Source organism: Poecilia reticulata, chromosome 10 (genome assembly GCF_904066995.2).
Source record: "Poecilia reticulata chromosome 10, P_reticulata-male-v2, whole genome shotgun sequence".
In the NCBI taxonomy this organism is placed as follows: Eukaryota; Metazoa; Chordata; class Actinopteri; order Cyprinodontiformes; family Poeciliidae; genus Poecilia; species Poecilia reticulata.
In genome coordinates this window covers 2,242,147-2,256,751 of record NC_088839.1, presented here as the reverse complement: position 1 = coordinate 2,256,751, position 14,605 = coordinate 2,242,147, and the positions used below count along the sequence as shown (strand labels likewise).

The 14,605-nt window shown below is 42.8% G+C and overlaps 1 long non-coding RNA gene across 1 annotated transcript in view; it reads right to left on the bottom strand.

The window, feature by feature from the left end:
* LOC145553254 (uncharacterized) overlaps positions 1-14,605 on the bottom strand; it is a 95,468-nt gene that overhangs the window by 44,060 nt on the left and 36,803 nt on the right. The gene's annotated exons all lie outside the window — the stretch shown is intronic.

The window sequence follows — 14,605 nt, the reverse complement described above, 5'->3', positions numbered from 1 at the left end:
CCTGCCCAACCTTTTTTTTTGGAAAGTTTAAGTTCAATAATAAGGCCTTGGTCATCTCTGCTCTCCGGTCAGTTCCTCTTTTCCCCTGACCTTTCACCTACCATCTACCTCCAACACAACATCAGTGATCTTTAATTATAGTTACACATTTTACACCATTTCCAGTTCAATGTCAAAATCACATCTATAACCTTTTAATTTCTGATTTAGCTTTCATTTACAATATTATAATAACCAGAATTTAATAGTTACTCTTATTATAATCATAATGTGAGTTATTACAGACATTTATGAAAATAAACCAATAATAATCCATTATTCTAATTATCTGATACCATGTTACAGTTACTTGTTTCACCTTTAAGTACTTCCACAAGTGTAAGAGTAATCAAACCAACATCAACCATTGGTTAAACCAATATTAATTATTGGCTTAATTCTAAGTTATTATTATTAATGTAAGTATTTTACTCTGGGTTTTATCCAATTACTCAAAATGTTTAGATTTTATTCTTTATACCTTTAATGCTTTAAAATAAGGAATGGTCTGAAATATTTTTATACTGATGCAAACTGGAAACTTCCTCTTTCTTCAGGAAACCAGCTCTTCCTGTTCCATGACTCTCTTTCTGCCTGACTATGATTTTTTTATGATTAAATAGAAAAAAGTTGAATTAAAGCAAAGTTTGCAGGACACAATAACAACAAACACAACCAGATTAATTTTATTACCGTCTGACTCTACTGTTGGGTCTTGATGTCACCTGTGTAATTAATTTTAAAGGTAACTTTATTTATTGTTACTATTAAACTAAAATCTCCAGCATGGGGAAGTGGGATGATCTCAGATTTTCTCTACAGCAGATAAATGGTTTTTTGTAATGATAAGTTGTTTCTCCACCATTAGGAAGGAGGTGGAGGAGATTGATTGTTTTCACAGATTATCTGTCTCATAAACTGCTATGACATCGTGACAACTTTAACAAATATGGAGAAAACATTTTTTATTAAAGTTATGTACTGCAGCTTGAATAAAATGCAACTACATAGCATTTTTAGAAGTCTGGATTGCTCCATGTGTATCTTGCATGTTGATTTTGACTGTTGTTCATGGGGAGACATTTCAGTATCTAAAATAGAAAAAAATTTAAGCAACCTACTTGCATACTGGATGTGGACTGTTGGATGTTATTTTCCATAAGCAGTTTATTGTTGTGAACTGTTAAAGTGACACTTGACAAAGTATTACACTGTAATGTCTTGTGTGCTACTGCCTGCCATATTTACCAAGGTAAAATTCTGGCAACCACAGCTGCCAGTATTTTACAGTAAATTAGAAACATGTTTTTTTTTGTTTTGTTTTTTACAATATCGTGCTATGTTATCTATATGCATATGTATATGTCATGCTTTATGCACATGTCACCGTGTGCTGCGGCATCTCAGAGGTTGTCTAAAAATAAATAAAATAAAACCCCCTCCTTTCCTATTTGCACACCGAGTAAAGATGTGTAATAAACCTTAAAATATATTCCCCATTCATAGTCTGCGTCAACAGCTAAATGAATAACTGCCAGGCTGTTCTCTTTGTCTTGTGCACCTTAGTCTTTGCTGAGGAAAGCAGGTCTTGCTCAGAGCAGCCAATTAAAAGCAATGCCTGTTTAATCACCACAAAATGGGCAACAAAAGGTGTTTAAAAAGTGCACCTCACACAGAATCAAGTCAATTAGAGGACAACCTTCCTGAGAGAACCTGCTTTCTATTTTAGGTTAATGCATCACGTCCCTGCACACACATTTGTCCACACACACACACACACACACACACACTCAGCTGGGTTCATAAACACATACACACTCTCTTATGGGCACAACTGTGCACATACATGCACAAATTGTCTTTGTGCTGGCCAAATGCTGATGTGGGGCTTCAAGGGTTCATTCACACTAGCCCAGAATAGTGTGGGCTAGTGTGACTCTTATTAAAGAATAAGAGTCTTTAATCAGACTCTTATTCATTTGTCTAAAAAACCTGATTCATTTGGTAAGTGTGAAAGCAAATTTGAATTCCAAAATGGACTAAAAAAGTGAACTCTGATCTGCCTAAAAACCTCGGTCTCGCTCCAGCTGAAGTGAACTTTGAAACAGATGGAAAGCAGACTGAATGCAACTGGACTGGAGACCGCTCCAAAAGCAGGAAGTTTACTACAGGGCAGGGCATTCTGGTCAATATACTACTCTCTGCTCTGCAGGTTAACTCAGATGTTTTGTCGGTTGTCATGCCAACGAGTCTGCATGCAGACATAGAGAGCAAGGAAAAGCAGAATATAAATGGTTTAAAGTTCTTTTACCTGTTTACCAGCTTATTTCCTCTTTGCTGTGGCGCTCTGCAGCTGCTGTAATTTTTAAACCTTTAATAAATGACAAAAACTGAATTGCCTCGTTTGAACATATTCATAACACTCATCAAACAGGATGACATATTTCATATGCATCATATATATATAAAGTACATGATACGAGTCATGGGTTGTTACATTTTGACAAACTAATTTTCACAGCAGCAATTATGTAATAAATTACTCACCAATATAAAAGAAATTTCCTTAGTCCTCTCTTGCATTTTGTCAGAAATAAAACTGTTTACATGTATTGTCATGTTTTATACACCAAAACATCAGCAATTTCCTGAACTTTAATTTAAGCCATAGTTATAGGAGTTGGGTAAGAAATAAGGGCACTACGATCATTTTTGTGACAGATTTTTGCTCATCGTTGGAACAGACTGCGAGATGAGCAAACTGTTGCAAGCGCCATTATTCACCACATAGTAAATTTGCCTGCAGGAGCATCACTAGCGTTAGTGGCTAATAGGGGATGTCCAAACTAGTAATGTATATCAATAGAGAAATCTTACAACGGCTAAAATCTGACAATGCTCTGTCTGTTTTTGTATACTTTTTGTGAAGAAGGAAATTCTGCTGCTCTTCTTCAGAGGTTTTGTGTCAATTCCTTCAGTAGTTCTTGGTGCAGCGCCACCACAGGCGATGGGGGGGGGGACAGGTTTATCAGGTAGCTTAGGTCGTTTGACAGTGCAGTGTGAACTACAGTTCTGAAAATGTAACAAATGTTCTAACTTTGATCCCCAATCGGACCGAGTCTACCGGACTATCATGTGTGAAAACACCCTTAGTGCCTGCATTTAAAGCGCTGCTAAGGAGTCAAAGGTCCACCATCATTTTCATGAAAGTACAATCCCCCCACCTAACCAACACACAGTGAGGCTCCGGGAGGCAGACATACAGGAAGCCAGGCATAATTAACGCTATACACATAATTAAGTGAAGTTAGAATCATGTTAATCTCCCACACATTCCTTGATATGCCAATGAGGCTGAACTGTCTACTTTTCTTTTTTCCATCTTCGCTTGTGTTTCTATCCTTAATGCCTGCCCGCACATCGACACTGCATCTCTACATCTTGACTTTTTATCCAATCTGTCTGCTTATACGTCATGATGATTTGGTGGTAGTGACAGACGTAAAGTTCCTCAGGAAGCACTGATCTGTGTAAGCTCTACAGTGCAGTATTATTTTAAACCAAGTGTAACCAGGACTTTACAATTCTGAACTGTTAAAGTGACGGTTGCCAACATAATATGCCGTAATGCCTCATACAGTCTGGACATATACTACGGTAAAATTCTGGCAATCACAACTGACAGAATGTTTTCAAAGTAAAATATCATAAAACATATTGCTAATTGGTAAAGACAGAACAGCTGATCCAACTAAGTGATAGCATTAACACCTCAGGCATCTGGCCAGTGACGGCAGTGCAGATTACTTTTCCAGGTAATTGTTTTCCCTCTCTGGTTGTTAGAATGAACTTCAAGGAGAAGAGATCTCCATCTCTTTTGGAACCACAACATATTAACTATTCAAAATCAAACACAATTTTGTGACAGTGTAAAACATTTGAAGCTGGTTTAACTTGAACATTAAAGTCCATCTGCTGCCTTGAAAATGCAATTCAAGACAAGAAAGTTATTTTGGTTTTAATTAAAAAAATAAAGTTCATGAAGTTGATTTATCAACAAGAAACAAACATACAGAAATTGTTTTTTAAGTTCCTAGACACTCAATCTAAAATTTTGAGTTTTAACCTAAAGCTGTAATTTAAACCAAATAATTATATCACAATATTCCAGAAAAAAAAACTGTCCTTACCTAGTTAAAGAGCACACCCTTCTGTATCATTTTGACTCTCAGTATCAAGTTAAAGTACTTTACAATAATTTATATTCATGTTTCAAATTGCATGCACCAAAATTCTGATGTGAGCTTTGCTAAGTATTTATTATTGTCAAGCTGGGCAAACTGTCAAATCCTTAAAAACGTACAAGCGTTACGTCAATGTAACACACTTCCATCTCACTCATGGTGTCACACAGGATTCAAAAACATGCCACTAAGCACACTGGGAAATAGTTCTCACTCCCGTCTTTTTCTTTTTTCAGTTTTTTTAAGTGCCAACCAAAAAACTATAGTTTGTTCAGCTATTGGAGGTTTGAAAAAATAATCAAAAGTTAACACAACTTACTACTGCAAGTTTATCTTTCACAGACTTATGCATTTAGGTTCAAAATCTAAAACTTGCTAAATTTTTAGAAGACAGTAGACACACTAAGTGCGGCTCAATTGTTTTGCAGTGCAAAACCCCACCCACATACCGTCATAGTTTGGGTGGAAGTGGTGAGGGAAACGTTGAGACCCAGGTAAGATGAAGTGACGAATTTAATGGTAGATGACAAGGTACAGCACAACGGGGAGCACAAGGAAACAGACTGGTACACACAACGACTACGTTGTGTGTACCAGACGAGGATCCAACGAGGATCAGACAACAGGTGGGACTAAATACACACAGGGGAAATCAAGGGAACGAGACACACCTGGGAGACAATCAACGGGAAGACGCAGAGACAGGACTCACAGGGAACAGGATCACACAGAAAAACTCAAAAATAAACACACAGAAACACGGATCATGACACATACACTGTTTTTAATGCCATTTAATACATTTTTTTTACATTGAAAAGTTAAGAGTCAAATTTTAAAAATTGTTTTCTCCAAAGCATTTCTTCACTCAAGAAATAACTGTAGACACAAATGTTCTTCAAACATGAGTTAATAATATCACTTACATCCTTACAGAAAACCTCCTAAGCGTTCTGCTTTGATCCACGGCTGCTGCAGGACAAATTAAGAACAAAGTCTCCAATGAATTCAGTTACGTTTATGTGCCTGAACACAAAACCTTAGGGCACATCCAACTCAAAGGCAAAACACAGTCTGTCAAAGAAACACTGAAACAAAGATTTTTTCAATATCAAAGAAAGGTCATTTGCTTTTAATTTAGGCTTACAGGAATATCTCTAATCCGTTATGTGCAGTATCACCATCCCAGGTGCGACACTTCGGGGTTACAACATTGATCACTGTGAGCTTATTTAACAACACAGACATCAATGCATCCAGAGAGCAGCAAGAGGACAAGAGATGGCTCTGCAGATTAACTTTGCGAGACTGATGAATGGTCTCCTTCCTTTGCTGATTCATTTGATCAATTAATTTCATCAATTAACTGTGACTGCTGTGCACAAAGGGGAAGGAGGCACCAGTGGGAGTATCAGATTGCCCCTAATTATTTGCATGCAGGGATTTGATTAATGGATTTTGATTTTGAGATGTAAGGTTGGCTACTAATGGTCAGATTGGCAACAGCTGCATGTGAATATAGAGGATAAGGTGATAAGCCAACTCTGACTAGTGTTTTTTTTTGCCAAAGTTTTAATAAATTGATTGATATTGTTACTGATTAGCTCACTGAAAAATGCCAATCATCTCTAAAAATCAGTTCCTTGTCTATCTTGCCTCCTTGCCATCTAAAATTGATTCATATGCACGATGCATTAGTCAAGACTGGAACATGGCAGCAACTTCATCAAACATAACTGTGACATTAAAGTCACACTTAACATTTTTCTCCATACGCTGTGTTTCCACTTATCTGTCTGTCTGCTCCGTCTCCACCGACAGCCTCCATCACAGAGCGCTGTTTCTAATCTGACATGGTTTATCTGTCATTTTGCTGAAACACATTAGCTGCCCCTTGCAGGCCAGCATCCCCTTGTGTTTTCCCCTAACTGTGCTAAAATAGATTGATAGATTTAGTTAGCAGCCTTGAGGTTTTACATCAAATATTTAATTTGCCACAGTCAATATTTTAACGATTCAATTACATAATTAATATAGCTAATTATGCAATATGCATGATCAAATTTTAACTTCAGCTTGTGAGATGATCAAATATATATTCTCAAATCTACATTAGTTGTGAGATAATGTCATGGAGATGAGGCACCCAAATGCAGGCTGGAGGCAGGCAGACTGATGAAAGAAACTTTAATGACAGACCTAAAGTCCGAAGATTCAAAAAGTGGCAGCAGAGAGAAGAAAACCAGAAATAAGTACCGAAAGAGAGATCCGAAGTAGTGGGTTTAAAAAATGAGAAGAAAACTAGACGTAAATATAACAGGAGGAGTTACTGGGATGCAGAAGGAAATTAAGGCTCTCATCAAATTTTTGCCAAAACTGGCCCAATTTAGCCCATATGTGACCCATATCTGATTCGTTATGATAGTATGAACAGCACAAACCCATATTTTATAAATAAGACCCAAGCCACTTTCATATTTGTTCTTAAATGAAATAATGTAAATAACTGATGTCTTCCATCTACTAAAGTGTGACAGTAATGAAGCTGTTGATCAAGCAGTTCCCGTTGAGTCAACTGATTGCACATCAGCAACAATGGTCATTTATCATTATTGTTTTTAAAACATTCTCTACTGTTGGCCCCATGTTAATGATAAGAATCAGACTTTTTTATGCAATTGATTTCCTAAAGAATCCTATTAATTTTTTAAGAGCTGTATTTGTGTTTGTGAGGCTGGAGGCTGTGACATGCAACCACAACCATTAAGTTACAGAATCAAAGCTATAAATACTTTTCATCATCACTTCACTGTTATTACAAAAAACACCACTAAATATTGTGATCAAATTTTAAGTCCATATTGCACACCCAGATTGTTGATACTGCATGCATGGCTCGCTTGGGGGGCAGCCTTTTCACACTAGTGTCTGATGGTGGTCACTTTTAAATTATAATGTGAAAAACCATGCAAAACAAAACATTGCTCATCATCAAAACATTTTAATTGTGCACTAAGACTTACAGAGTGAATGAAGGATCACTGAATCAAATAAAATAAGCAAAATTTTGAACACATGAAAGTCATATAGAGCTATTATGTATTGTTTTGAAGTGAAATTATTATTGCTAAAAGTTTCCTTCTGTAGAGCATTCTGGGATTCAGAGTTCCTGTAGCAGTATCTGTGTTCAGTCCTTCATGGCTGTATTTGCTTGTGGCATGCCACAGTCACACAGTCATACTGTATGAGCCCTCAGATTTAAGTGTGAACTAGGACCAGAGCACTGCACAACTATTTGAAGTATTCTGAGATAAAAGTGATTATTGTCCTACTGCAGCATGACCTTAAAGTCACAGACTGAAGTTCAGGGGTTAAGGGTTGAGGAATTCCAGTAGTTCCAGTTTTGTCTCAAAAATTTACAGAAAATACTCCCAAACATTAACAGGTTGTTTAACAAATGTGAGACAGACCTTTGTGTTGTTTGTGATCAGCTATGCTTTTCCTCCTAGACCTCTGCCATGTGTAGCACCAGTGTTGTGGTCAAGACCACCTAACCCAAGACCAAGAGCAGAGCGTATCGAGACCGAGTCAAGACCAAGACCAGCGCCCCACTCTACATTTTATGATAAAATTGTGAAATATGATCAAAATTACTTCTCAAATTGATCTGAAAGATCCATATTCCCATAAAAACACCTAGATATTGAATACTTAATAAATTCAACCAATATTAAATTTAACAAACTTTGTTCTGCTTTGCTAACGCCCTGGGTGTTTGCCCATGTTGCTCATGTCAGAAACCACCACTGTCTGCACCATTAAACATAGCAATCGAGGTAATGCCCTGACACTCAACTATGAACACTGACCAAGGAGCAACAAGCAAGAAGTAACCAAGCACAAGACGCTCAATGTGACTGTTCTCTCCCTCTCTCCTGCTACATGCAGCGAGGTAGTCTGACACCATGGCAGACATTACAGCTGCCACTTTGAACAAAAACAAAGAGCAATGTGCATGCTCTGTGTGCTCTTTCGTTCTTGTGTTTTATTTGTTAATTAAAAAATATCAATGTATATAATTAAATAAAATAATGATAGCTACTGCAATGTACGCAGAGGATTACAAGAACAAAGAAGAGTGTACTGTCAGGTCAGCCTACCCTGTCAGATTGTCATACGCTTAGCACAAACTCAGGGCTACATCTGTCAGACACATCATTACTAGAGGTGTGCTGATCGATCGGCCACCGATCATAATCGGCCGATTTCCGTGAAAAAGTGTATGATCGGTGATCGTTGAACATGTTCCCTTGTTGCCGATCACACAAACCGTTCCCCTACATCACCTTTCGCAGCCTGCCTAAGCAGCTGGTCTCCTCTTTCCTTCACACGGCGCAATCGCGCAGCAACAAATCCTAAGCGATGTGTAACTATAACGCACTGAGTGATTGAGGACGTTGCGGCGGAAAATTGAAGCATATGGGGTGAAGCAGGTCAAAATGAATCAACACGACGAATCTAATGACATAAAAACAATGCCATACTTGACGGAGTTTGGCTACGTCGAGCCTCACTGCAGTAAAAAAAGACATACGGAGGATCAAATAGCAGGTAAAGCAGCGCGCAGCTACAAACACTCACCCGGGTTAGCATGACTGTCGGAAAGCTAAACAAATAACTCGCAAAATTGATTAAGTCTTCGAGCTGCGATGTAAGACGCTGGTTCTGTTCTCGCTGTTGAACCGCTGCTATGCTACAGGTAGTAATATTTCACAGACGGAGCGCCGCTTCTGCTCCACCTGGTAGTGACTCTCACACCAAACAGAGCTCTCACACCAGCTCTGTTTACAGCTGCAGCATCTAACAAAAAAAATTGTACATACGTATTAAAACTTTCGCTGTCCTTTTGCTGATGAGACAAATAATCTCTGAAAAAATAATCGATCTCCTCCCTGTTCTGCATAATTACTCTGCTCAGTCAGAAACAGCCAATTAGAAGTAATCAGCCAGCCACCATGCTATCAGGAAGTTTTCATTCAGTAACTCAGGTGGCTTAAGGTGGGTCTTTATTGTAATGGAACCTGTATTTGCCTTTGAATGTTAAGTTTTATACTTGAATTTCTTTGGCAATGTTGAGAGGTTTTATTTTGACTCTGCATTATTTAACCTCTTCAGAACTTTCATATGTTTTCAGTCTGTTAAAGATAGTATTACCAATAGCAGTACAATTTGCACAATGCACATTTTGTTTTTTTTTTGAAAAAGGTATTAAAAACAAGTTTTTGTCTAAATTAAGGTGAATTTATGGTTCCTTTTTCAACATAATGTAACTGGTAGTGCTTATGATTAAAAAAATAATAATTATGTGATCGGTATCGTTGAGCGGCCCTCATGGGTGATCGGAATCGGTATCGGCAGGAAAAAACCTGATCGGCACATCTCTAATCAATCCATCCATCCATCCATTTTCTTGCGCTTATACGGGGTCGGGTCGCGGGGGCAGCAGCTTCAGAAGGGAGGCCCAGACTTCCCTCTTCCCAACCACTTCTTCCAGCTCCTCCGGAGGAATCCCAAGGCGTTCCCAGGCCAGCCGAGAGACAGTCCCTCCAGCGTGTCCTGGGTCTTCCCCAAGGCCTCCTACCGGTGGGACGTGACCGGAACACCTCACCAGGGAGGCGACCAGGAGGCATCCTAACCAGATGCCCGAGCCTCAACTGGCTCCTCTCGACATGGAGGAGCAGCGGCTCTACTCTGAGTCCCTCCTGCATGACCGAGCTTCTCACCCTAGGAAACCCATTTCGGCCGCTTGTACCGGTGATCTCGTTCTTTCGGTCATGACCCAAAGCGCATGACCATAGATGAGGGTGGGAACGTAGACCGATCGGTCAATTGAGAGCTCCGCTTTTTGGCTCAGCTCTCTCTTCACCACGACGGACCGGTACAGCGCCCGCGCCACGGCAGACGCTGCCCCAATCCGCCTGTCTATCTCCCGCTCCCTTCTTCCCTCATTCGTGAACAAGATCCCCAGATACTTAAACTCCTCCACTTGAGGCAGGACGACCCCCCTGACCCGGAGAAGGCACTCTGCCCTTTTCCGGCTCAAGACCATGGCCTCGGATTTGGAGGCACTGAGCCTCATCCCGGCCGCTTCACTCTCGGCTGCGAACCGCTCCGTTGAGAGCTGCAGATCACGTTCCGATTAAGCCAACAGGACCACATCATCCGCAAAAAGCAGAGATGCGATCCTAAGGCCACCAAAACGGATCCCCTCAACACCTCGGCTGCGCCTAGAAATTCTGTCCATAAAAGTAATGAACAGAATCGGTGACAAAGGGCAGCCTTGGTGGAGTCCAACTCTCACCAGAAACGAACCCGACTTACTGCCGGCAATGCGGACCAGACTCTGACACCGGTCATACAGGGACCTGACAGCCTGTATCAAAGGGCCCGGTACCCCATACTCCCGGAGTACCCCCCACAAGGCCTCCCGAGGGACACAATCGAACGCCTTCTCCAAATCCACAAAACACATGTAGACTGGTTGGGCGAACTCCCATGCACCCTCCAGGACCCTGCTGAGGGTGTAGAGCTGCTCCAGTGTTCCACAACCAGGACGAAAACCACACTGCTCTTCCTGAATCTGAGGTTCGACTATCCGACTGACCCTCCTCTCCAGGACCCCTGAATAGACCTTACCAGGGAGGCTTAAGAGTGTGATCCCCCTGTAATTGGAGCACACCCTCCGGTCCCCTTTTTAAACAGGGGGACCACCACCCCAGTCTGCCAATCCAGGGGAACTGCCCCCGATGTCCATGCGATATTGCAGAGTCGCGTGAGCCAACACAACCCTGCAACATCCAGAGCCTTAAGGAACTCCGGGCTGATCTCATCCACCCCCAGGGCCCTGCCACTGAGGAGCTTTTTGACCACCTCGGCGACCTCGTCCCCAGAGATTGGAGAGCCCAAACCAGAGTCCCCAGGCTCAGCTTCCTCAATAGAAGGCATGTTGGTGGGATTGAGGAGGTCTTCGAAGTATTCCGCCCACCGGCCCACAACGTCCCGAGTTGAGGTCAGCAGCACACCATCCCCACTATAAACAGAGTTGGTGCTGCAATGCTTCCCCCACCTGAGATGTCGGATGGTGGACCAGAATCGCCTCGAAGCCGTACGGAAGTCTGTCTCCATGGCCTCTCCAAACTCCTCCCATGCCTGAGTTTTTGCCTCAGCGACAACCCGAGCCGCATGCCGTTTCGCCCACCGGTACCCATCAGCTGCTTCTGGAGTCCCACAGGCCAAAAAGGCCCGATAGGACTCCTTCTTCAGCTTGACAGCATCCCTCACCGAAGGTGTCCACCAACGGGTTCGAGGGTTGCCGCCGCGACAGGCACCAACAACCTTGCGGCCGCAGCTCCGATAGGCCGCCTTGGCAATGGAGGTACAGAACATGGTCCACTCAGACTCAATGTCCCCCACCTCCCCCGGGGCGTGCTCGAAGTTCTGCCGGAGATGAGAGTTGAAGCTCCGTTTCACAGGGGACTCCGCCAGATGTTCCCAGCAGACCCTCTCTACACGTTTGCGCCTGCCAAGTCTGACCAGCTTCCTCCCCCACCACCGGAGCCAACTCACCACCAGGTAGTGGTCAGAGTGATCTCTAATCATTACCATATAATTTTATTTAATTAGCAACATAGAATTATGACGTAGATCATCATACACTTTATTAACAGTTGTATGGCATCCTGACTTAGCGGCTAAGTAGGTTAATGAGTTTTACATGGGCGTGTGTTTTAGCTGACTCCAGCTGCAGCAAGACCCTGCTTTAAATACACTTTGAAACCACGACAACACATGTATATCTATATAGTTATCATGGAAAACAATTTAATGACTTATTTTCATCATAACTTATTGCATATGGTGAACTGACAACTCCTCTGACGGTCGGACTTCTTAATGCGCATGCATAGGCATGGTACTCACTGCATGTATGCTATTCTTACAGCGTATGGTAATCTGATAGAACAACGGCTCTCAGTGACACTCCAGTCCTATCTAATAAGTAAAGACTCGGACTGTTTCTGAATGTCGCATCACTACATTGCAGACTTTTGGACACAGTGTTGTCCCATATATGCGACAAGTCAATCAACATCTCCGCACAATAATTCAGAGCAGTGAGTGACAACTTTTTTCATCACAAATACTTATGTGTCTCTATACAGCTAGCTTTGCTAATATTACGTCACGTTACCTTTCTTTGAGATACTTTTCTAAGTGACAAAAAAAGTTGGACGTAGTCCCCGCCGTCTGTGAAAGCAAAGCGCTGCTGAGTTAGCTATGGCCATCGGATTTCTGATGATTTATGCAGCGCTGTTCTATCACTGACGATTAGACAGACATTTTCTGCCGCTGAGAGAAAACCACTGCGCATGTCTTGGAGCGCCGCATGCGAGTGAAAGGTGGGGAGGTGGGAGAGGGAGGGGAGTAACAAACACGTAATTGGCAAGTCATGTTATTGGTTGGATTTTAATCGGTTCGTTTTGCATCCACTGAAAACAAAGATGTTAACAAATAAACTGGACAGTATGCTGTATGTATAGTGATAGTTTCGCAGTTGCGGTTTCGACTGGTCTTGAAATAAAATGCAGAGTCCGCAGCGCCCGAGGCCGAGACAAAACCGAGGCCAAATGCGGTCGAGACGAGACCGAGACCATCAAAAAATGGTCTCAAGACCAAGACCGATCTCGAGTACTCGAGTACTACAACACTGTGTAGCACTGCCTAATGTACTAAGGGAAGAGATGGCACATAATATCAGAGACTAGATGCATCTACTGGTGCTGATGTCAGTAATCAATAAAAGCAATACAAAAGAGTAACTGCCTCCAATACCATCTATTTTTAAGAAGAAAAATTAAAGTGAACACCACAAAAACACAAAACATACAGAACCTAAAAAATAAATGGAAAATATATATACAGTACTGCAGCAAATCTTCCATATGAATGTGCACAGTGTCCAACTGATGCACATTTGAAAGGTCCATGATTTTATATGTCCAGATATTTGAGGTGAAAATGTCCTTGCGCAGTTTGTTGCCAATGTAGAAGAGATGAATAATGGGATGTGTGTCTGTATGGGGAGATGGAGGGAGAAATAAGTGTAGATCATCAGCCTCCTACCAGACCAATATGGAGTGAGTTTCAGGTTCTCCTGGCCCACAGCCAGAGGTGAGAAGCTCACTATCCTTAAGCCCTAAAAAGGGTCAGTATTGAAATAAACAGGACCAGTAAATTACCAGCATGCTAGTTAACTAGACCTCTCTGAGTTATTGTATACAGAAATAGATCCAACTGTATCCACAATCTAATCTTTAAGACAAAATAGAGATATCGGCCTTTATGTCATTACCTTAAAGTCATACCATGAGTTTAAGTGTCATAATGGTGTGGGTGGAAGTGGTGAGGGAAACGCTGAGACCCAGGTAAGGTGATGATGATGAATTTAATGTAGAGGTACAGAACAACGGGGAGCACAAGGAACATGGGGAAACAGACTGGTACACACAACGTTAGACGACGAAGAACACAGACAACATGTGGGACTAAATACACACAGGGTAATCAAGAGAACGAGACACACCTGGGAGACAAATCAACGGGGAAGACGCAGAGGCGGAGCTTGAGCCACGGTGGACGGCGACACAGGAGGCAGAGCTTCAGCCGTGGTGGGCCGGGCAGACCGCCGGCTGCTGCAGGCACTGGAGAAGGGGTCTCGCACAGAGCGGACACTGGGGGCTCACACGGAGTGGACACTGGGGGCTCGCACGGAGTAAACAATGGGAGCTCGGACGGGGCAGACACCGGGGGCTCGGACGGGGCAGACACCGGGAGCTCGGACGGGGCAGACACTGGGGACGCCGCACCAGCGGCAGGTTCTAGCGGGCCGGCAGTAGTCTCGGGAGGAGCACTAGGAGTCTCGGGAGGAGCACTGGGAGCTGCACACCGGCAGCGGACTCAGGGTCGTCGGCGAACTCGGGGGGTGGAGCCAAGGGAAACTCGGGGAACCAAGGTGGCTGCTCATCAGCAGCGGGCAAGGGGAACTCTGGGGGCGGAGACAGACGCCGCCTCGGCACGGGGACTGGAGGCAGTGGGGACTGACGCTGCCTCGGTGTGGGGACCGGAGGCAGCTGCAGGCTTTGCCCAGGAGCTGGGACCTCCGGCGGCTCAGGGTGGTGGCGACGTCTTAGCCCAGGGGCCGGGACCTCCGGCGGCTAAGAGCAGCACTGACGGCTTGGCCCAGGGGCCGGGACCTCCGGCGG